The sequence below is a fragment of the Gymnodraco acuticeps genome, unplaced genomic scaffold, assembly GCF_902827175.1.
Source record: "Gymnodraco acuticeps unplaced genomic scaffold, fGymAcu1.1, whole genome shotgun sequence".
Lineage (NCBI taxonomy): Eukaryota > Metazoa > Chordata > Actinopteri > Perciformes > Bathydraconidae > Gymnodraco > Gymnodraco acuticeps.
The window spans coordinates 167,766-193,216 of NW_022989890.1; the positions used below are offsets into that span (position 1 = coordinate 167,766).

The window sequence follows — 25,451 nt, forward strand, 5'->3', positions numbered from 1 at the left end:
GGATTGTTAGTATACTATCAGAACACTTCAGTCTTAGTGCTAAGTTCAAAGGAATGGAAAATATGTTTGTGAAAACCCAACTCCAGTGAGAGATGATGTGTCATTTTTGCCTCCAAGAGGACAATACAGTGTCTGACAGTGCTCTAATACCTGCACCCTCCGTCACTTTAATACAGCCAACAACAACAACAGCCAGGGAAGAAACAACAGTTATAATGCTCTGTGTTTACTCGTGTGTATGGTGGTCTGCTGTGCATGCATGCTTATGTGTGTGTGGGTCTGTGTGTGTTAACGGTAGACCTCAAATCATGCATCAAAGGTAAGTGGTAAAAAAAAGCACTTGTAAAACTCCAAGTGTGACTGCTAGTGCTCTCCCTTGCCTAATTTTTCCTTCCCTCAGGTTAGAGTTAAGTTTAGTCCGCCATCCTTCTTCCATCTATTTTTCCACTTCTCTCTCTCCTCTCTTCTCACTCGCTCTCTCGCTCTCCCTCTCTCTCTCGATTCGTCTCTCTTCTCCTCTCTTCTCCTCTCTACTCATCTCTCTCATCTCCTTCCTCTCTCTCTCTCTCTCCTACTCTCCTCTCTCTCCCCCTCTCTCTCTCCCTCGTCACTCTCATCTCCTTCCTCTCTCCCCCTCTCTCTCTCTCTCTCTCTCTCCCCCTCTCTCTCACCAGGGGGTGTCTGCTAGATTTAGTTCTTTATCAGATTAAACTCTACAGTACCTGTCTCCCTGAGTGTTGTGCTCCGCATGGCTGCACCCTCTGACTCAAAGTGAGCGTTGTCATCTCCTTGCACCATACCAAGGAGAAAGGACACTCAGTCTCTCTCAGTCGGGTGCATATGGCACCAGCTGAGTTTGTAAAATTGTAGATTAGCTCTGAGTATTTTTTTGGAAACCCAGTCCTTCATTTCAATATTAGGGCAGCGTTTCTGTTGGCCACACTCCCAAAGCAGCAGAATTGCTTGCCCATTGCTCGTTTGTACATTATGCCTTTGCTGAAGATAAAAAAAGCTGGGTTTTGAAACACTTCTGGAGAAATATGACCACAGACTTCACATTCCTTTACCTATTGTCATTATTGGAAGCCCATGCCATTATTTAAAAGTATTTCAATTGTAAATGTTTAAAATACAATCATGCCGTCTTCTTACTTACATTTAATTTCCTCAATTAGCATATATGCCGCATACTTTAAGAAGGTTTTTTTCTTTCAATATTTTCTCTAAACTCCTTTAATGTTGTTACATACAGAATACACATTCAATATGAAAAGGAGAAGAAAGGAAATAAATATGTCAATGATTTCCACATCAGCCTTAACTTAAAGGGGACCTATCATGCAAAATGCACTTATTGATGTCTTTTATACATAAGTATGTGTCCCCGGTGCGTCGGGGAACTCACGCAGCGTCAGAAAATAAAACTCTTTCTCTTTTCCTCCGTACCCAAATCTTTTAAAAACGGGTGTACAACGAGCGGATACAGATTTGTTTTGGACGTAATCTCGTCTTGTTTACATTAGCAAGCCTCGCTAACACTCAGAGCTAACCTGTACTGTGTAGAGCACATGTGTTTTAAAACGGTTTAAAAAGCAGGAAATAAAAAAAGGAACTCACCTTGTGATAAACCCGCAAGAGAAAAGGCATTTGAGCTCCATACTGTTTCAGAAATAATCCTTGATGTGGTTTCGAACAGGATGGCGTTTTATCACAGCAGAATTGAACTTTATCTCCGGTAGAATTCTGATTAGGCATTAGCTCCGCCTCCTCCTCTTTTTTTTTTTTTTTTTAAAGATAAGGACCCAAAATCCGCGTTTGTCTAACAGGGCTGCAAAAGAGGGGTATGATCAGTATGAGGCATGGCTACAATGGGTGAACTGTTTGGTATTTTAAGCAAAAAACTTCACAGACATGTTTTGTATAGGTATGGCCCTACAATATATTTTTCCAATATAGCATAATAGTTCCACTTTAAATAAGAAACAAATGAATGTTTCTTGTTGCTCTAAATGCTAAAGTGCAAAATGTTGACTCATTTCATTACCTGCTTGCATTTTGACCATGAAAACATGGTCAACATTTTAGATTGTTTTTTTGAACCGTTTTTGGTCTCTTGGACTTCAAAGTAAAGCAGTGTTTACTTGCAAACTCTGGTGACACCTCGGTTGCATATGTTAAGACAAACAAGTAAATGGTAGATGTAGTGTTTTAAAGGCCTAAAGCAGTACAACTGTGCATCATTTCACAATAAAAAAGAACCCTTTTTAAGAAAGATTAGACACAATTAGCATGATATATGTAACAGAACATACAAACCCCATGCACCAATGGGAGGTTTATCACTTGAAAAAACAACATATGCTCCAGGGGGATATTTCAAGACAATTTTGTAAGATTTTATTAGTCATCTCCTTCAAAAAGCAGGGGCCCTTTTTTAGAGGACAGCTGAGAATGCTCTATAAACTGTATTTAAAAGCACAGTGACACACAAATGGCTACAAACACCCACACATAGTAATTATCACTATTTGGCTCAACACCTTCCCCAGCCCTCACACACACTTCAGAGTGCTAAACCACAGGCGTGTTCCCAGAGGGCAGAGAGGATGCAGTTCTCACTCCTCAGTCATCACTCAATTTCCTCTTGTGGTGTCGAGAATTTGTCGTCTCCGGGTGCAGTCAGGACATGTGTGGTTTCAGACATGTATATTAGCACTCAAGCAGAAGTTTCCTCCTCTGGCATAAAAGGAATGTGTGCCAGATTGCTTACATATCGTTTACAGTTATGCTACATGTTTCCACTACAAAGGCAGGCATTAAAGCAATAATACTCATTAAACAAAAACACTTACCAGCCCACATCCTGAATCAGAGAATTATGGTGAGTTTTATCTATGTGTTTTTCCCACCTACACCATCTGTAATTTTCCTTTTATTGTGCCGTTGTGCAAATGCTCAAATACTATTTGCATCACAGATCAGTGCAACATCTGTGAGTGTGTAACCAAGTGTGTGGGAGTAAAGGGTATTATAAACAGACAGATGCATTGAGTCTTTTGATAGCGAGAGAAGAAACAGGCTGCACTTGGTATGTGAGACTCACTGTGCCCTGAGCTGTCACTGGCGCTGTTCAAGTGAGATTCAAAGTGTAACTTCAGTAAATGTTCTTATTTGCATATGTACACTATACTTACGTTTTGTCATCTGGCCCAGATAAAGTATATAAAAAGTTCATCTATCAGTAAAGAAATATTCAGGAAAGGATAAAACTGCTTAAGCGTTTGATCACCACACGAAAAAATATGATTACGCATTCTATTTTCGGATTATATGCCAGAATAAAAGAAAGGAGCCATGTGTGAGTGAGTGGCATCTTAAAAGGGAGACAGAGGAACTTTTATTCTGTCAGTTTTTTTGGACTTGACGGGGGGGTTTGTGAGAGATGAAGCTGTCAAATACACATTGGACTCCCTCCACTTTGCTGCCTCAGGAAACAATGCCAGTTCAAACAAACCTTTGAGCAGCCTAGGGGGCTGCTTTCTCTGTGTCTCACCGTCTCACTATACCACATTCAGAGAAAGAGACACACACCACACACCACACACACACACACACACACACACACATATATAGAGGCCTTGTTTTTTCAGTGCTAACTTGGTCTTTTTTTGTTCAAAGTACTTAGTGGTTTCCATCAAAAGAATGGTAACAATGAGGTGGGATGAGAGGCCAGGAAAGGTTGAAAGGTCGTGCTCCCCTGCAGTTAAACTTCAGACTAATGGGCTGTCGCTGTTTGACCTCTGTGTCCGGCTGCTGGCTTTACAAATAAATCCTGTCAGGCTGCGGGTGGCTTTCTGAAAACCCTAATGCTACCACAGGTGCACTCATAAGTAGAGGAGACAAGTAATATTAACATTAAACAAAAAGTAGAATAACAGTGTCAATCGAAATTATGATATGGAGTTTGAGTTAAGTTTCAAAGCAACATGAGATAATTAAGGGAGCAATAAAAAGGTTAACTCACGTGTGCCCAAATGTGAACTGATCAGTCTGGAATTCATGTCAAAATTACAGGATTATAAAAGATTAAACAAATACTTCACATTAATTTTTTCACTTTTTCTACAGCTCCAGTGTTTTACTTTGGAGAGGTGGAGTATTATGTGGATGAGAGTGATGGATACGTGGAGGTCAAAGTGTGGAGGACGGGGACAGATCTGTCCAAGACGGCCTCCGCCACCGTGCGCTCTCGCAAGGCTGAGCCTGTCTCTGCAGAAGGTAATATACCGCTAATAATCACTGCTTGTGACTGATCGGAATCTTTGAAATTGCAGATAAGATCTCACTGCATTCTGCCCATTTAACCCTTTTCCCGTCCTTTCAACCCCTCTCTGTCCTTCCTCTAGCCGGTATTGACTACGTGGGCATCAGTCTTAACCTGGACTTCGCCCCGGGCGTCAGCATGCAGACCTTCAGAGTCACCATTCTGGATGACCTGGGACAACCAGAGCTGGAGGGCATTGAGAGCTTTGAGCTTGTCCTCCGTATGCCAGTGAACGGCATTCTGGGGGAACCTGGGATGGCTACAGTCTTCATCAATGACTCTGTGTCTGACTGTGAGAGACTTTGTTTACCTCTAATCTTTTACCAAATCCTCTCCTCATTTCAGTTGAAGGTCCTGACAATTTATAACAGACATTCATGGGCCCCAGAGGATGAATCCTACTAAAAGTGGGGATTCCCATACTTTTCTTTAAGCTGCAACACTAAATGCCTTGACTGTATTAGGTGAAGACAGCCATGGTGCAGAGGAGATGAATCCAAATGAGTTTGATGATAATATCCTGCTAAATATATTAAAATCTACTTGATGTATTTGTTCTAAATTCATGTCCCCCTCAGGATGAATTTAAATAACTTTGGTGAATTTAAAATGTTTACTTAACACCAGCACCAAAATTGTAATTTGTCTAATACTGATTTATGGTTTATAATATTCCCATCAGCATCAGCTGTACTTTCTGTTTAATGCTAGTTAGCCATTGTTAGCTAAGACGCTAAACTCAAGTGGTTATTGTGTTAGCATTGTCATTGGGAGCATGTACCTGACGTTAGCATTTAACTCAAGTCATCACTGTGCCAAAGTATAGTCTCAAAGCTGCTAGCAATGCTGTAGACTCTTGTATTTATGTATTAGCGTGTTTTTAATTGTGTTTTTCTTGGTGAAACGCACAATATGGATACATTGTTTTATGTAAATAATTAAGATAATTGCCGCATAGAAACTATGAAAGACAAAGAACCATTGTCTGTTTTTTATCGTCAGACTTCTACACACTTCAATTTATCAGCCTAACTAAACACAACTTAACAATTAATTTGTCACTTTTCTTATACCTTGTATTCATAGTTAATCACATGATCAGTCGGAAAAAAATGTTGTGTGACATCTCTGTTATTTAATTTGCTTTCTTAAATCATGAGGTTCCATTACATTCAGGTGATACAGCATAGGAAACATTATTATTTGCTTTTTCATATGTGATTGAACTACCTTTTTGACTGACAGTGCCGAAGGTCCAGTTTCGTGAGCCGGTGTACTCTGGAGAGGAGAGCGATGGTCAGCTCACAGCGACAGTATACCGCAGCGGGGACATCACACACAGATCCACGGTGCGCTGTTACACCCGTCAGGGCTCGGCACAGGTCGCCTCCGACTTTGATGAGCGACCCAACACAGAAACATCTATAATTACTTTCCTACCAGGTATTTCCATAATCACAGTATGTGTAATATACTATACTATACTTTTGATCTCAAGGGGCTTTCACCTAGTTAAATAAAGGCTACAAACAAACAAACAATAAGTACGTTACATATTTTCTCTCGTTCTTTGTTTTTATTCAGCTTGTGTCTTGAGAGTTAATGCTATTTGAATTCAACTAACAGCTCTTAACAATAAACAGTTTTTCTTCACACATTCTTTTTTTTAAATCAGCAGTGCCTTGCAGATGTCACAAGAGCTTGCAAGTTTATCTATTTTCGACACATTACCCGTCGTGCTGTCATCTTCAGCGTTTCCTTTAACACAATATGTGCAAACAGCTTCCAAAACTCAAGAGTAATTGAACTAATGTTACGTGGCTTCAAGTTATATAAATAGGTTGGAATATGCTGTAATTTTTTTTTTTAAAAACAATTTGAGAGCTGATTCTATCGCTACATCCACCTGAGTTATTTTTTACATTTCCTGTCATCCCCATCTTGCTGTTTGCTCTAGGAGAGGCAGAGAAGCCATGTATTTTGTCACTGGTTGATGACACGCTGTACGAGGAAGGAGAAGAGCTGCGGTTGGTCTTAGGAAACCCGAAGAGCGACTCACAGTTTGGCGCATCAGTGGGAGCTCTGAAGGAGACCCTGGTGAAAATCAAGGACACAGCTGACAGTAAGTTATATGAGAAGGGGGAGGAAAGTCAAACATGAAATATAGAATAAATAAAAAGCACGTTGTTCAGTTTTTTATAATGTGAATTGGTGAGTTGACAACTCATAAACCAGAACACGTGATTTTGACCAGCAGTATCAATTAACGTGATAATTAGTGATTTATGTCCATGCTGTGTTAACATTTTATTACATATATCTCCCTTTCTGTGCACCCCAGAACCAATCATACGTTTTTTGGAAACCAAGATGAGCGTAAGTGAACCGAAGGAAGCCGGCACCGTGGCAACTGTTAGGATCCCTGTGGTACGAGTGGGTGACACATCAAAGGTGTCAGTGGTTCGTGTTCACACTAAAGATGGGTCAGCTATCTCAGGGGAGGACTACTACCCTGTGTCTCAAGGTAAACCTTACACACAACATCTTATATATCTCAGGCAGTGTCTTAGTTACAGGGAAACATTGGAGACCAGTGGATCCATTCTGAAAGATCTAACACATCAGCATGGTTAGTGAAAGTCAATGTGATTTGCACTTTAAAAAACAATGTTGTTGACATTACATGTTCAACTCGTTTCTTAAACCTCAGTTACAGAACCATTAGATAAGAAATTCACATGATACATAACCTTTCTTCTTACCTGCGGTCTGCAGATATCATTCTGATTTATTACTGTTATTAATTTGTTGCAGCTACAGTAATAAGAGAAGTTTTGAAACAAGGCTCCCTATAGAAGTCTTAATAAAAGTGGGCATAGGGATTTATTTTGGCTAGGGTCATTGATTTTTAATTTCATCCCAAGTGGGCAAAGGTAATCTCTGCAATAGTCCAGTGGAGGGTCATGCCATTTTTTAATTTAATTTCAGTTTACCTCGTGCTTTGTCAGCAGGGTGAAATCTTTCTCTCCGTCCATTCAGCTTTTAGTGCAGTGAACCTTTTTCAGCCTAATCAAGGTTTGAAATATTTATACGAATATATTCAGTCTATTCAAATCAGAGTTGCCTACCCACTGTTCAAATTTTCCCAGCAGTTTTGAATCGTACGGTGTGGTATTTCTCATTTGGCACGATATTGTCTCAGTGCAGCACATTTCAAATGCAAAGCTCTATTACTAACCTCAATAGAAGATGAAACACCTTCGGCACTATGCAAATAATCCTGCACAGCGTTTTACTTAAGCATTCACTGAAGTGATAAAACATGGATTGGGTTGTTGAATTCGTTTTTTTAAATATAATTCACAAGAGAAACCCGGCCTTGATCTTACCTGAATGTTTTTGTCACCACTGAATATTTCACAAAACAGTAATTACTCAAGGTGCCAGGACCATTGATGCATTACACTTGTTCTACTTCTGATCTGTTTGAAATTGCTTTCCCTAATGTTGATGTTTGTTTGTTATTGCCCAGACATTGAGTTCAACCAAGGGGATAAAGAACATGTGGTGGAGGTGGAGGTGTTGTTTGATGGCGTCCGAGAGATGAGGGAAGCCTTTACTCTCCACCTGAAGCCTGATGAAAACATGGTGGCTGAAACTCAGGTAACAAATGCCTAACCATCACACATCAAATCAAACAAAACCCTGACACTGACTGTTTTGCAATTTGAGCTTGACGAGAAAGTAAGAAAGCTGGAAAAACTTGTTTATTTCCTTCTGATTTGACCCATCCTTGTCCAGGTCAGTCCCACTGAGACCAGGGATCTCGTTTGGGTGTACTCGCCCAGACAAAAGGAGCACTTTACTGTAGTTGCAGCCAAGAGAGTAATGAAAACATTTCACAATAAATAATAGATGATATCCAGAAGAAAACAGAGTGAGAGGAATGAGAAAAGATAAAAAGATGAGCAGCCAGAGAGTTAGATTGTAACACATCCAGCTCTGTGATGACTTTAATCATGTCATTGATAGTAGCTCATTGTGTCTTGATTTCCAAACAGCACTTTGTCAGTAGTTCCCAGTAGACTTACACATCTTTACTCCGCGACAGGTAACTAAAGTGATAGTATATATCGAGGAGACCAACAGCATGGCTGATGTCACCTTCCCCTCCCTGCCTAACGTGGTGTCCCTGCTACACTACGACGACGTTGCCAGGACACCAGACAACCTCCATCCCTCAGCCGGCTATCCAGTCATCTGTGTCACGGTGAGTCAAATTGAAATGTATTGCAATTCATTCCATGTTCTACAAAAAACAGAACACTTTAGCAACGCCTGGGAAAGGGAAATAATTCATGATTTACCAGGACCTTACTAAGACCCACATCCTCTGAGAGAGGAAGGCATATTTGTATCCCTTAGGACCCGTACTTACTTTTCTTCTGCCAAAGTTAAGCTGTCCTTCTGGAGTTCGCCAGTCCGTCCTTAAAAGACACATTATGCAGTTTAGTAGGCCACAGTCCTCGTGTTTTCACACACAGGAGAATAACTTCCACTTTAGAACATATGGTCAGTGAGACACTCCAATGGATTTTCGTGATGTGTTAAGTAATTTGCTTCTCAGATGACTACGGTGTGTGTGTGTGTGTGTGTGTGTGTTTGTGTGTGTGGTGTGTGTGTGTGTGTGTGTGTGTGTGTGTGTGTGTGTGTGTGTGTGTGTTTGTGTGTGTGTGTGTGTGTGTGTGTTTCCTGCTGGAAGACAGATGAAGCAGAAGTGGTCTTGTAAAAACTGAAGTGTTGAGTGCCTCATCAGGGGCAACATGTTTAAAAGTATATCTAGGCAAACACTTCAAAGATTGTCCCTTTATTTCCATATTAATATGATATAAAGTACAATTTTAAGAGCTAACATACACCTTGCCAAGAGTTGTATTTTGTTTGTTTTCTGCACCTCTTTCTCCTTCTGTCCTCTGGCATCTGATGAATCTCCCATCTCTTTGCTGTCCCTCTCTGCCCGCCCACTCCTGCTTTTACTCCATATCCATCCTTCAGGCTTGCAATACAAAATACCCCGACTATGACAAGACCGGCTCTATCTGTGTCAGCGAGCACATCAACAACACCCTGACCCGCTACCGTTGGCTCATCAGCGCCCCAGCTGGCCCTGATGGCGTCACCAGTCCCATGAGAGAGGTGGACTTCGACACCTTCTTCACGTCCTCCAAGATGATCACATTGGACTCAGTGTACTTCCAGGCAGGCTCCAGGGTCCAGTGTGCTGCCAGAGCAGTGAATTCTAATGGGGATGAGGGTTTAGAGCTCAGCAGCCCCATCATCACCGTCAGCCAGGAGGAAGGTGAGGACAGAACAATCCGTCTGTCTCTCTCTGTGTCTTGGGATGCCAGTTTTCTGGAGGGGGTCTTGGACAGGGATTTGGCTCCTTGTTACAAAGAGAACCAAAAGGGCTTTGTACTCCAAGCATGAATGCAATAGTGCTTTTGAATGAAAAGTACCTACTCTTTTGAATATTGAAAATGGTATTATAAGCTAAATCACTTAATGATATTAAAATGAAAGATTGCTCCCTGTGAGTATTATTTTATTAAATGTGACTGTAATGGATTATCACTGATTCATTAATGTGAAAGTTCAATTCTCTGGTCATCATCACTTATTCTCTATGTAAAAATCTTAATATGTTAATATATTAATAAAGGTAGTTGCTTTATAACTTAAACTGTCAAAAATACAGTATTTTAAAGTAAATGTTTTCCTCTAAAGTAAAGAAAATTAAAACCCTTCTTATCACATACATATCCTGATTGCAACAAGTTCAGGTACAGTCTCTCAGGGTGGTCAATGTTTTATAAGAAATGCAAAAAAAGACTCAGAAATAGTTCAGGCAAGTACTGAGAAACGATTATTCAGCAGAATATGACATTACCAAAATGTTAACATTACTCAAATCGAAGCCACTCAGCTGGTCTTTCTTGTTTCCTGCAACGTTTTGAAGTGTGTCCTTGTGTTCAGAACATCTCTCTCCGCTCTTCTGTCTTGTTAAGGTATGTGTCAACCACGCAAGATGGGGACTGTTGGCGCTGAGCCTTTCTCTGCCAAGCTACGCTACACTGGAGTAGACGACCCGAAACACCCCAACCTCATCAAAGTGACTGTCACCATGCCTCACATCGATGGTAGGTTGGAGCTGGAGGTAGGACTCGTGCCACAGATTAAGTGAAGTGTAATGTAGTGTGTGTAAAATTCCCGTCCGTGGATTCTCAGGAGTGTGACAGCCAGAATGTAGATCTTGCTGAGTTGTATCGATCCCCGCTGTAGCAACCCTCCAGCTCACCCTCCACTTAACATTCTCTCCTTGATTTGTAATCAGTTTCCTTCTGCCACGTCTCCTCCAGGTGTTCTTCTTCATATTTTTTCCTTTGCTTCCCTGCTTTTCTTTTAAGCACTTTTGGCTCAACAATTTCTTTCCACTAAGTTTTTGGACATTTCTATCTCAGTACAGTTATCAAAGATAGTTGGACACAGTCAGAATCACATTTTTCTCCTTGCAGGAATGCTGCCGGTGATCTCGACTCGCCCTCTCATGAACTTTGAACTGACTCTCAGTCCAGACGGGACCCGGGTCGGGAACCATCGCTGCTCCAACCTGCTGGACTACAACGAGGTCACCACCGGTCACAGCTTCATCACCGCCTCTACGCGCAGCCCCGAAAGCATCGGAGACACAGCGCCGTATCAGTTCAGCGACTCTCTGCGGGGGAACGGCACATTGCGCTTCTACAGGAACCTCAACCTGGAGGCCTGTCTCTGGGAGTTCACCAGTTACTACCACATGTCTGAGCTGCTCACTGACTGCGGAGGAACCATAGGGACTGATGGACAGGTGTGTGTGTGTGTTTCTGTGTACATTTCTCCACAGCATATACATTCCAATCTAGGGTTTATATGTACATCTGTTTGACTGTTAGCCTTTGCGCTGTGTGTGTCCACCTGTGTGTTTCTTTCTGTATGTTCAGTCTATTTACAGCCCGACGAATTAAAGGCTCGCACACACAGAATGGCACCATTTCTGTTTGCCTACATTTTATGTCCCATTCACAGCACGTTTTTGTGTGTGTGTGTGTGTGTGTGTGTGTGTGTGTGTGTGTGTGTGTGTGTGTGTGTGTGTGTGTGTGTGTGTGTGTGTGTCAGCTCTGGGCCCCAGCGTGTGATTGTGTGCATGAAAACATATGCACACAGAAAAATACACACTCAAACAGTGTATTGCCACTGTCATTGCCATAATGATAACTACTGCTACTGTATCAACATGGTTTCAGAGGAAATCTGTGAAATCATAAGAGGGATTAAGGGAAGTGATTTTATTTGAAGTCTTTGATATATTCAGAACACCTACATCCTGTCAAGTTTAGGGGAAATATAAATCACCCATCAGGCAGCTTTGCTCAGTTCTTCTTCTACTGGCATGGTGGCATTACAGTTGAACTCACCCATAGACTGTACATAAGAAGCTGTCTTAACCACCATAACATCACCCATTGGCGTGTGAAATACACAAAGCTTGAGTTTGGCATTTTGGCAGTCACCATCTCGATTTTTTTGCCGCTAGCAGCAAGGTAACAGGGTGGAGCAACGGAATGCTGAACTAGACATATCTAGGTGATTAAAATGTAAAAATTATCTTTCATAAACCAAAGAAAACCCACTGTAAGTAAAAAAATGAAAACACATGTTATCCCCACCCTTAAGCATATGCATGCCTAATCATCTATTTTACTTTTATATAGTACTTCATTTTCAAATGTCTCAATGTGCTGGAGTGCAGAAGACTTGAATAGACAGTTATTCCCCCGTAGACTTCTATACAAGTAGTCACCCCCTGCTGGTCTCTAGAAAGAATGCAAGTTTAACGCACTTCCACATTGGCTTCACTTTTCAGAACCAGAGGTTGCCCCTTGAAATCCATATAGATGTCAGCTTTTTTTGTACATAATGTTCCGGCTGTCAATTAGATGCCAACAAACTTCCAGTAGCTGTTGTTGCATCATTGCAGAGGATGTTGGAATCAATGTTTGTGTTGTACAGAGCCGCAGTATGCTCATGGTTCTTGTTGTTATTGTGGATTAGGAGACAGACCCTTTGCTCCCTAGCTTGTGTCCTGCTGCTCCTTTGTGTTCCTCAAGACTTTGATCTGTGAGCTTCTAGTTGTTGATCAGACTGCTGAGTGTGTGGCCGCTTGTGTGTTAGAGAAGGAGATGGAGAAAAACTAAGAAAGTAATTGACTTGTCTCCAGTCACAATAAAAACTGATTGCACACAGTTGCACATGACACCCGTCATCCTACAATACCTAAAGTCAAGTCCACTTCGTTAAGTGAGATCACTGTCACACTATCACTAGGGTTACGGTTAGTTTTTTTCCAATAAGTGCTAACAGAGCGGGTGAAAAAGAACAAGTCAGAGCCTTGCAGCTCCAACAGGGTGCTATAATTAAATTGAACACAATTAAAATTAATAGTTAAATAATTCAGCTACCTCTTGGAAAATATACCAAACTAAATTAAAAAAACATTTGGCCTTTGGTCTCCATAACTGCAGAGTTTTCCTCTTTGTCTCGGAAGAACATGCACTAATTGAAAGGTTGAATTTTTAAGAAAAGGAAATGCCTTGATAATTTGAAGGGAATTGTAAATACCCTCATCATTTTAAACCTCACTGTGAAAATATGCTTTATTTGATCCTTGCTTTCAATATATATCTTTATTTTAGGAGGTTGTTATGAAAGTATGGCTTTGTAAAATCCTTGAACTGAGGTAGTTTGTCTCAGCTTGCAGTCATTTCTTCATTTGGATATTTTTCAATGATTCCCCAATTACTGAAATACATTGTGATGGATTGGGTTAGGTCTTTGGTGGAGATTATCTCTTTTTGCAAGGGAATTACACCACACTATTAATGTAGGGGCACATTTTATTATAATGTTATTTTAGAGATAAGATGTTTCATTATAATTATAATATACTCAAGTGATGAAAAGTGGTTGATCTGAGGCGTACCGGAAACATCTTCTGCCAAATAATTTTCTCGGTTTCTCTTTTCAATTAATTTCCTGGACAGCATTTTTTTGGTAATTGACTTTGCAAATTGAAACTTTTGCATTTTAATTCAAAATTGAGTTTAACAAATTAAGCCACACAACATTGTTTATATAATTTTGGTGAGCAGAGACACCTAGTGGCTGACCTGGGAATACATCTAAGAATACATCTCAACATGGCCTTATGTTAGAGAAATAAATGAATGAATAAGACATTGGGTAGAACAGTTTTTTTCAGCTGACTTGTCAAAGTAAATGAATTCAAAGAAAACACAAATAGAAAAGAACAACAGGCCCACATTGCAGCCCACTATGGTTGGTTGTGTACAATACAGAAGACTCTTTAAAAACACTGAGTAGGAGTGAAAGAGTTCAAGCACCTCGTGGAGGAGAACAATGTGTTCATCTTTTACATCTTCTCAGCATCTATTATACTTTATCCACCTACAATCACCCCTTATTCCAAAAAGATAATACAATACTTGATACAAATACTGAGGATTTCTTGTTTATAACTTCAATCATTATAATAATAACAGTTTTTCACTCATCACGATTTAAAACATCCTCACAGGTGCTGAATCTTGTCCAGTCCTACGTGACCCTTCGCGTGCCTCTCTATGTGTCCTACGTGTTCCACTCTCCGGTGGGAACGGGCGGCTGGCAGCACTTCGACCTGCAGTCAGAGCTGCGTCTCACTTTCGTTTACGACACAGCCATCCTCTGGAAAGATGGCATCGGAAGCCCCCCGCAGGCCGAGCTACAGGGTAAGCTCCCAAGACTGCGAGAATGTCTCCTTGTGCTTCTTGCCTATCATTCACACATTTCTTTAATCTGGTGTTTTTTGTCTTCTTGTCAGGTGCGTTGTATCCAACAAGCATGCGCATCAACGAACAGGGACGCTTGGTGGTAAACTTCCGCACCAAGGCTCGTTTCAGGGGTCTGTTCATGCACTCTCATTCTGAAGGCAGAATACAAAGAGCAGGTGAGATTAATTACTGTCCACTTATAATTGACTCATTACTTGCATTTTAAGAATTCACATCCTGTTTTTATTGTTATTAAGTCCTCCATTATGAACTTCTCCTCCTCTCAACTTTCTTACCAAGCCACCTCCATGGTAATGAGTGTGGAGCACCCCGGCCTGACCTTTAACCTCACCTTAGTGAGGAGTGAGCCTTCCTACAACCAGCCAGTCCAGCAGTGGACCTTCACCTCTGACTTCGCTGTGAGTATGACCAGATGAAATTAGCTTGTGCACAATTTAAAACGTCCGCTGAATGAATCTGTGCTCTCAAGCAGCTGGACGTACAGATACAGACTCACACTTGGGTATCTTTCCTCCTTGCTCTTTACAGGTGAGAGACTACTCTGGGACTTACACAGTGAAGCTGATCCCCTGCACAACATCCCAGAATATGGAGTACACTCTTCCACCTGTCTGCAGTCCCAGAGAACCTGTCACCTTCGATCTGGACATCAGATTCCAACAAGTAAGGCAGCTTTTCAAAATTAAGACTGACAAGTGACAAGTTATTTTGTAATGGGATGATTTTCTTTCTCTGTCTGTCACTGGTTATCTTGCTTCCTTTGTTATCCTTGCTTATATGAGTCCATGTTACAAATGAAATTGATTGATTCTCCCAGCCTTCTTACAGTGCAGACACGTTTCTGCTTGCTCTTGCCTCTGCTTACTTTTTTTATGCTGTTTTTCTATTTTTCTTTTTCTGAAAACTTCAAACAGCTGCTCCTGGACATTAACTAATCACTGGGACAGTTATTATTCGTAAATAGACGGAGGGTCTCAGCCATATTTCAATATTTTTTACGATGACCTCAGTCTTACAGTGGCGTGGCCTAGCAACAGCTAAAGCCTGGTACAGCATGCTATTTAGCTTAAGCTAGTTAGCAGCAAAATGCCTACAGATGACTTCCACAAACTTCTACAGAAGATGGCCGTGTTGGAAATGAAAATGCAACGGTTGGAATTTAACGTGGAAGTGAATGGACTTGGTTGGAATGACACCACTTTACCAGTGTTGCAAAATAATGGACAAAGGCATGCTAACTCAAAGCTAGTTAGCAGCTACAAGGATTCCAATGAACAGGGGGGCTGTGTACCGGGTAATACATCTACAGGTAATACATCTACAAGTGGTAGTCCTCCCTGGAACTCTCTGGGTGCAAGGCCGAAGAGTAAATCATTTCCATGGGATTTGGGAGGATGAACAACAGGCAGAGCCCAGCGCTCTGAAATCTGTGATGCGACCGGCTGGCCTGCATTGTTATCACCCAGGAAGAGCGCCTCTTCAACCCCTATTCATACTAGGAATCAGCCGTGGACAGCTGCTAAAGGGAGAACTACAAAAATCCTCATAAACCACCAAGTGTGCCAATCCAGAACAGATACGCTCCGCTGACCGAGAACCGGAGATCTGATGACCTGGATAACCTGTCCTCTTCACACAGCAGGGTAAGGACCAATAGCTACTCCAAAAGTAAAAGGCTAGAGGGAAAGCTAACGACTGGGCCTGAAACTCTGATTGTGGGTGACTCTGCTGTAAGAGATGTAAAAAGTCTGTGTAGTAAGAACAACACCAAAGTACTCTGTTTTCCCAAGGATGTGGTCTCTGACTTGGCTGAGAAGATCCTGCATATTGGGGCTGAACATCAGACTGTAAAAAATGTGGTACTTCTCATTGGAACAAATTATGTTGTGAAACAACAGTCAGAAGTGCTGAAAAAAGACTTTAAATGTCTGTTGGAAACTGTCAGCTCTCTAAATGCAGAGGTGTTCATCAGTGGCCCTCTACCGCCAGTCAGAAGAGGAGTGGAGAGATTCAGCAGATTGTTTGCACTGAACACGTGGCTTTCAACTGTCTGTACTGACCATTCTGTCCATTTTATTGACAACTTTAACTTTTTCTGGGACCGCAGACATCTTTTTAAGGCAAATGGAGTTTGCCTGAACAAGTCAGGAGTGAAATTGTTTATCTCTAACATATTCAACTGCCTGCGTCACCAATCTGTTCCCTCTGCCAAGGACAAGCAACAAGAGGAATCAAAACAAGAGAAAGACCCAACACATCGCTCAGAAAACCTTGAAAATCTATCACTGCACCCGCCTGAGGAATGTCTTGATTATGGGAGACAAATGGAGGACTCTCCACCGCCCTTCACCCCCCCTATCACCTCTAAGGATACTCTTCCTTCACCCCACAGCTCTCTCTACTCTCCGTTCACCCTTTCACCCTCGCCCACCCTCCTGGAGATCACTGAACACATGAAGGAGATACAGAGGGTTGGCACCGATTCCTTCCTGGAGTTCAATAACCAAACTAAGGCGCTACTCAGGGCTGGCAGCGTGTCCTTTACCCCCGCTCCTCAACGACGCCCATCAAAATCACTGAAGCAGAGACGCGCACCACCTCCCCCGTCTCCGTCACCGTGCCTACGTCAACCACCTCCTCCCCCTGGACGCGTACCAACACCCCCGTCACCATGCCTACCACAATCATCCGGACCAAAACGTCCTCCCCCCCCTTCAAGACTGCTGTCTCCGAAGCCTGATAAGGATGTGTGTGTAAAAAACGCAAACACTGACTGATATATGCTGGGTCCAGGCTCAAGGGCGTTTGGCACTCTCAACTCTTTCAAGGACATGCCGGGGCCCTGCCTGCCTGCAGCTTTGCCGATATCTGTGTTGATAGGTAATAGATTAAGAGCGGTGAATCAGCTTAGACACAGGAAGCGCTCAAAAGTTTGTGTGAGTTTATCAAATTTAGAAGTGATTCCATGTCAGCCACAGCTTGTTACAAAAAATCTTACTGATAGTGTGTTCAACAAACTTAAACTAGCTTTATTAAATGTCAGGTCTCTGGCAGGTAAAACATTTTTAATCAATGATTTTATCACTGAGCACAATCTCGATTTTATGTTTTTAACGGAAACATGGATTGAACAAAATAACAGTGCAGCTGTTCTTATCAAATCAACACCTCCCAACTTTAGTTTTATGAGTCAGGAAAGAATGCATAAGAGAGGAAGTGGAGTTGCTATGTTGTATAATGATTCCCTTCAATGCAGGAAGACATCTTATGGGAACTTTGCTTCTTTTGAATATGTGGCCCTTCAGCTGAAATGCTCCTCTCGAGCTCTGTTCCTAAATATCTATAGACCACCTAAATACTGTGCAAGCTTTTTTGAGGACTTTACTGAACTGCTGTCTATAGTGTGTATTGACTTTGACCGTCTAGTCATTGTTGGTGATTTTAACATCCATGTTGACAACCCCCAGGACAGAGGGGCTAAAGAACTGTTTTGTGTTCTTGATAGCTATGGACTGACTCAGCATGTGACGGAGCCCACGCACAATAAGGGGCACACTCTGGACTTAATTATCTCAAAGGGTCTGAATATCTCTAAGGTTGTGGTGACTGATGTTGCACTCTCTGATCATTCCTGTGTTTTCTTTGAGAGCTCTATTTCTGTTCACAAAAATGTTCAAAAAGAGGTAACCACAAAGCGATATTTAACTGAAAACACTAGGGAAATGTTTACTCAGATTTTTTCTTCCACACTTGCCCCTGCTAACATCTCAGTAAATGAGCTAGTAAATCATTTTAATTCAAAAATTAAAAATGTTATAGATGCCATTGCTCCAACTAGGGTAAAGGAAGTGACTGGGAAGAAAATATCTCCATGGAGAAAGGCCATGACCGTGAGAACAGAGAAAAAAGAGTGTCGAAAAGCTTAACGCAGGTGGCGAAAAACAAATCTCCAGGTGCACTTTATAATTTGGCCTTTATAATTTGGAATTGGCCTTTATAATTTGGAATTGAAATTTGCCCGACAGTCTTTCTTCTCTGATATCATTGCCAAAAACAAAAACAACGCACGTGCCTTGTTCGCTACCGTCAACAGACTAACTAACCCCCCAGTGTCAGTAGCCTCTGAATTTCTATCCACCAGGGCGTGCAATGCATTTGCCTCCTTCTTCACTGACAAAATTCAGAAAATCAGACAAGCAGTCAGTGCCTCTGCATCAGGAACAGCAAATGTTTTGTCTCTGTGTCCACCTAATATCAATTCAGACATCATGACACAATTCCATCAGATTAATGATAAAAACCATAGAGGACATTATACAACTTCTGAAATCCTCCTCTTGCTGCCTTGATATTATTCCAACAGGATTTTTCAAAGATGTTTTGCCTTGCATGGCCTCAGATCTACTTCATATAGTAAACAAGTCTCTTCACTCAGGTGTTTTTCCACAGGCCCTGAAAACTGCAGTCATTAAACCGCTCTTAAAAAAGCATAATCTAGACGCTTCAGTAATGAACAATTACAGGCCCATATCAAACCTCCCATTTCTAGGTAAAATCATTGAAAAAGTAGTCTTTCAACAGTTGAGTAATTTCTTGCATTTAAATAACTGTTTCGATGTGTTCCAGTCAGGATTTCGTCCAAACCACAGCACTGAGACTGCTCTTGTAAAGGTCTTCAATGACATCCACTTAAACACAGACAGTGGCAGAACTTCAGTGTTAGTATTATTAGATCTCAGTGCTGCGTTTGACACTGTTGACCACAACATATTACTAGACCGACTAGAAAACTGGGTGGGACTTTCGGAAACAGTTCTAAATTGGTTTGAATCCTGCTTAAAGGACAGAAACAACTTTGTTTCTATAGGTAAATACAAATCTGAGTTGACAAATATGACATGTGGGGTTCCTCAAGGCTCCATCTTGGGGCCTCTTCTCTTTAACATCTACATGCAAAACAACAAAATAAGTTACCATAGCTATGCGGATGACACAAAAATGTACATAACCATTTCACCAGGAGACTATTCTCCAGTTAAAACACTGAGTAAGTGCATTGAACAAATCAATGACTGGATGTGTCAGAACTTTCTCCAATTAAACAAAGACAAAACTGAGGTAATGGTTTTTGGAGCCAAGGCAGAACGTATAAAAGTTAGCGCTGAGCTTCAGTCTGCAATGTTCAAAACAACAGATAAAGCCAGAAATCTAGGTGTAGTCATGGACTCTGACCTGAGTTTCAACAGTCACATTAAAACAGTTACTACATCAGCCTACTATCACCTAAAGAACATATCTAGGATTAAAAGACTAATGTCACAGCAGGATTTGGAAAAACTTTTCCATGCTTTTATCTTCAGTAGACTGGACTACTGTAATGGTGTCTTCACAGGTCTCACTAAAAAATCTATAAGGAAGCTGCAGCTGATTCAGAGAAAGTGGATCACATCACTCCTATTCTGAAGTCTTTACACTGGCTTCCTGTGTGTCAAAGAATAGATTTCAAAATACTGCTGCTGGTTTATAAAGCACTGAATGGTTTAGGCCCAAAATACATTTCTGATCTTCTGCTAAATTATGAACCATCCAGATCTCTCAGGTCTTCAGGGACTGGTCAGCTTTCTGTCCCCAGAGTCAGAACTAAACATGGTAAAGCAGCGTTCAGTTATTATGCTCCAAATATCTGGAACAAACTCCCAGAAACCTGCAGGTCCGCTGCAACTCTGACTACTTTTAAATCCAGGCTGAAGACTTTTCTTTTTGTCGCTGCTTTTAATTGAAACTAAGCCGTTGTGTTCATCAGTAAAGTGGAACTTCTGTGTGAACTATTCATATCTTAAACTGCACTGTAACTTTTTATTCATGTATTTTTTCTTTTAATGTTTCTTTTATTATCTTTTACTGTTTTTAAATGCCTTTGTCTGAATGTCTTTCATTTTTGTAAAGCACCTTGAATTGCCTTGTGTTGAAAGATGCTATATAAATAAACTTGCCTTGCCTTGCCTTGCCTTGCCTTGCCTTGCCTTGCCTTGCCTTGCCTGCCTGGCCTTGCCTTGCCTTGCCTTGCCTTGCCTTGCCTTGCCTTGCCTTGCCTTGCCTTGCCTTGCCTTGCCTTGCCTTGCCTTGCCTTGCCTTGCCTTGCCTTGCCTTGCCTTGCCTTGCCTTGCCTTGCCTTGCCTTGCCTTGCCTTGCCTTGCCTTGATCCTATACCTCTTTTTGCATCCCTCCTTAGGTAAGCGATCCAGTTGCAGTGGAGTTCAGCCTGAACACTCAGATGTTCCTGCTGTCCAAGAGGAGCTTGTGGCTCTCTGATGGCTCCATGGGCTTTGCTCAAGAGACTGACGTAGCCTTTTCTGAGGGTAAGTTCCTTCTCACAAAATCCTTTCTATTTTGTTTAATTTAAATTGTTATGTGGTATTTGGAAAAACTGACATTAGATATTTGAGCTTAAGAGCATTTCAATCTCAATGTAATACTGGAAGAGAACCAATTTGCAAGGTTTACTTCATGAAGACGATATGCTGAAAATGGTGCATTTTTTAAATTAGAAAACAGAAAATACATTTAAAAGCAATGGCATGCTGCGGATATGGAGATAATGATTTACATGGATTTGTAGTTAATCAGTTAAACATACAAAAAAAACACAACAGACCTTAAAATACATTTCCATTTACCTCCATTGAACAGTCTGTCCTCCTGTCTTGATTCATAATAACAACTGGGTGTAGCTTTAGGATGAATGTGTTTTACTTTATGTCAGGTGATACGGTCTATGGCCGTGTGATGGTGGACCCTGTGCAGAACCTGGGGGACTCTTTCTTCTGTAGCATAGAGAAGGTGTTCCTCTGCACTGGTGCGGATGGATATGTGCCAAAGTACAACCCCACCAAGTTTGAATTCGGCTGCCTGGCTGACTCCCCTTCATTGCTCTACAGATTCAAGATTATTGTGAGTACATTCAGTTTTACTTGTACTTACTTGTATTTTACAGTCAACAAAGGAAAAACATGTTATACTTTCTTTCACCACACCTCAACAGGACAAAGCACAGCCAGAGACTCAGGCACGTGTGTTTGGTGACGTCAGTTTTAATGCTGTGCTGGCAGTGGATGATCCGTCAGCCATGTCCCTTGTCAGACAGCCCGGGTCTGATGGCTTTAGGGTGGACTCTAAAGCCATGTTCCAGGTATTCTTCAGCTTCTGCTTCTCATGGCCAATGACTTATTTTTACATAAACATGTGTCATTCTGCGATACAGTTGCATAGCCAGAGAGCGTTGAAGCCATATGAAGGAAAGAAAAGTAGGCTTTACTACTCCACTTTTGTTTTTATACTAGTTTATATTTTACTTTGACTTGAGCTATGGATAAATGTTGTATTGTGTCGGCCACAATGGAAATAGGCTGTTTTTGTAATTTTAATCATAAATACATGTAATCAATTGAAGGCTGTTAAAGTACACTTTTGCCAGAAAGTCTAATGAATCAATTAGGCAACGGCAGGTCCCATCTATACAAAAATGTATGTATATAATTATTTTGCAAGATGTGCTCATTATGGACTCTAAACCAATTCTATTGGCTAATTTTGTAAATTGAACATTATTCTGAGATGTGCATATGTTGTTTTTTTTTCTCAGGTTGCTGCAGGCCGTGAGTGGTTCATTCACACAATTTACACAGTCCGCTCCAAAGAGAATGCTCACAGAGGCATTGGAAAGCGCAGCCTGGAGTACCATTCCTTGGCTTCCACGAGCAAAGATCTTGCCTTGACCCCATCTAACGGTAAAAGTCATCGCGCCAGGAGATCGGCTGGCGATGAAGTCCCAGAGATCACTGAGGATATTGGAGCAGATAATAACCGTGGTACTAATATCATGCACATCGATTTGGATCGCAACAAGCGACGGGCGGTAGGGTCGAATGAGCTGTTTACCAACGGGCTGGAACCCAGTGAGCTGAACGCACAGTATGAAGAGGAGGGAGTGGTGACTGTGGTGGGGGTGCTGGTGGGGCTGCTGCTGACCATCCTGATTATTGTCACCATCGTACTGGTGCTGAGATCCAGACAGAAGGATGGGAAGGAAGGATGGAGGGAGGAGGTACAGGAGGTGGTGAAAGGCTCCGTCAGTACAGAGCCCATGTTGGTGGTGAGGATGCAAGACTGCCACAACAGCTCGGAGGTCTGAGCAATGGATAGATGGACAGATGGACAAATGGATGTGAGGGCTTTTATACAATTTGGGATTTTTTTTTAAAACTGATATATAATTACTTTCTTAACACCAAAAATCTGAAATGGATCATTATGCAGATTCGGGTGTGTGTTCCTATAAGTGTGGGGATTTCTACAGTATTGGATCCATTATGTATGTTGATCACTGCAACAGAAAACGGCACAGAAGACCTACACGGTCTCTTCACTTAACATTCAAACTTGTCCTGCTAGTAGCTTGGTATGGCCTTTCTCACTCACTGGCTTTATGGTGTTTAAGGGCCTGAAGCAGCTTTATTCCTTCAGGACACTCTCAGTCACCAAGAGCACTTTCTCATAAAGCTAGTGTCACACAGGCCAAGTCAGAGATTTAGTGCTGCAGGTTTACCTCGGGTAAAGGGGGCTAGATGATGTCAATGTTCATACTGGAAGGAATAGTCTCAAAAAGAACAGATTCAGCCTCAGATGTTATTGACCTGTCCCTGAGTCAGTCAAATCTTTACTGAAGTGTGTGAGCCTTGGTACTTCTGTCTGTCTATCAAAGTATAAATGGTAACAAGACCATCTTTTCTTCAGCTTGGAAAAGGGTACATCTGATTTTTGCGCACATTGTGCAGCATATTCAACTTCTTTAGCATCTTAACAAATGTGTTACGGATGCAAAGTTCTGTGTTTACACTACATTCATTTTAATCATCATAAAAAATATGAATGCTTAGGGTTGTCCGAGAGATAGTTCCAAGTGGAGATGGGTTCCAAGATTGTAATCTCACTTACTGTTCCCAAAATTCTTAAAAGTGTATCAACTGCCAGAGGATACTTTTCTACAAATATTGAGGATTAAAAGTCAAACATATTGATAGTAAATCTTAAATGGGGTAAACTGTACTTTTAGACATGCAATTTTAGCTTAAATGTTTGCCTCATTCTGGAAAACACAATTTGTAATAAAAACATACACACAAGATGCCACCCCCCGTTTCTTCTTTGTAACCTAAACCTGCAAAAATATCTTAGCAGGTCTTCAAGTAATAATTACCACTGCTGTCCGAATTTATGTTTATTACAGCTTATCATTTTATGAATTCACAGTTTTTTGTTTTGCTAGCCATATGATGAGGAATGTTAATTGTATTGGGATTTTTTATTGCTGCTGAGTTGGGTGTTGGGTTGTTTCCACTTTCTTTTACTTTATTACCTGTTTACAGTTAATCACTGTTTCTGTTACCACACTGTTTACTGCAATTCACCCTTGCAGTGATGTTGCTCCACTCTTTTTCTATGATATTATCATATTTATTCAAAGTAGTTGGGGCATAACGATGACACTGGTTAGATTATGTGTATAAAGGCATTCATCTCAGGAGTAATTTATTTTGCAGACAATGGACCATGTGTAGTTACACAATTTACTACTGTTGACTGAAGATAATCTCTACAGAGCCACTTTCCACTTCTGTGATACACTGTTAATAAGTGTGGTGCTGTGAACATGCAAATACTTCATCCATATTCAATGATGTCACCCCTATTCCATTCTCACTATGTTCCTGTAAGCTTTGTTTTCACTAGTGCTGTGTGGGATTTCAGTGTTCTGAGTCATGTTTTCGAACAAAGGATGCAAAAATAATAGCAGTTTACAAAATGTTATGTCACCATGAATAATATTACGTTAGAGACATTTATATAATCTACTGTCTCGTTATTTGTTGATACCACTGGTGAAATGTCTTGTTTACATGTTGTTAAACCTGTGTCTTCTGCTATGGATAAACTGTACAACATGCTGAGATCAGTGTTCCTAAATATGTGTCTTATTATGGTGTTGTCAGTCATCATTGTATCATTACTTCCAATATGTATCAGGGCTAGCTGATGTGAAGAACATGAGCTGTAAATCTGCTGAAGTGTGAATCAGCAGTGGGATGTGATGGTTCATACAAGTAATAATCTGCTGAAACCCAGCTGTGATTTTCCTGCCCTGATGATTTTGGAAATAACACCACATCTGACATCAAATGCACTTTTTTAGTCACATCCCTCACATGCCAATCCAAGCTATGCAATGTAGTGTATCCACAGCCAGTTATCTCCATGTATATGACCATTTTAGCACAAACAATCAAACTTGATATTCAGTTTGTGTCTTTTTATGAATGGGTTTTTATGTATATGTATTTAAGAATAAATATTGTTGCTTACTGGTTGTTGTTGATTTACTTAGTATTTTTTGAGTACTTGAATCTGACAAAAAAACTAGGCATAGCCAGGGCTGATTTTCAGTCCCAGTCCGCCCCTGGGCATAGACCTAAAAACTTGACTTGATAATGGAAAACAAAAACATTTAAATGTCATGTTGTAGCCACGTACATTATTGGACAAATGAATAATAAATAGACCAAGGCAGGCATCATTCAAGCTTTGAATAGTAGAAAATATACTTTGACTATTTGATTACTGTAAAGCACTTTTTACATTTGAATGGTATAGACCTGGGAATTTAGCAGTTATTTGCAACTTGCCCTCATTGTCTTGAGACCTAACCTTCTGCATAACAACAGCCCTGTTTCTAGCTTATCTCACTAATGAAACAATTTTTTTAATATATATTCATAGGCAAATGTAATGCAAAAGTGAGGATATTTCTCACTGAAAGTGCTTAAACCATGTCTTTGATAGGAGAAATGTATGTTCATGTTCAGGAATAATTTTAACATTTAATTTGCAAATGGCAAGCTTTATGCGGTCGGTGTGTGGACAAGGTGCTTGTTGTTTATTAACACTTTCAAATGTAACGTATGTAATTTAGTGATTAAAATTACATTACATTACATTACATTGCATTTAGCTGACGCTTTTATCCAAAGCGACTTACAATAAGTACATTCGACCAGGAAGACACAACCTTGAAGAAAACAGAATCATATAAGTATATCAGGTTTCATAGAGCCAAACATTTCAAG

At 40.9% G+C, this 25,451-nt stretch overlaps 1 pseudogene; it reads left to right on the forward strand.

Moving 5' to 3' along the window:
• Window positions 1-24,692, forward strand: part of LOC117536393 — a 68,153-nt pseudogene extending 43,461 nt beyond the window's left edge.
• Window positions 24,693-25,451: the final 759 nt, after the last annotated feature.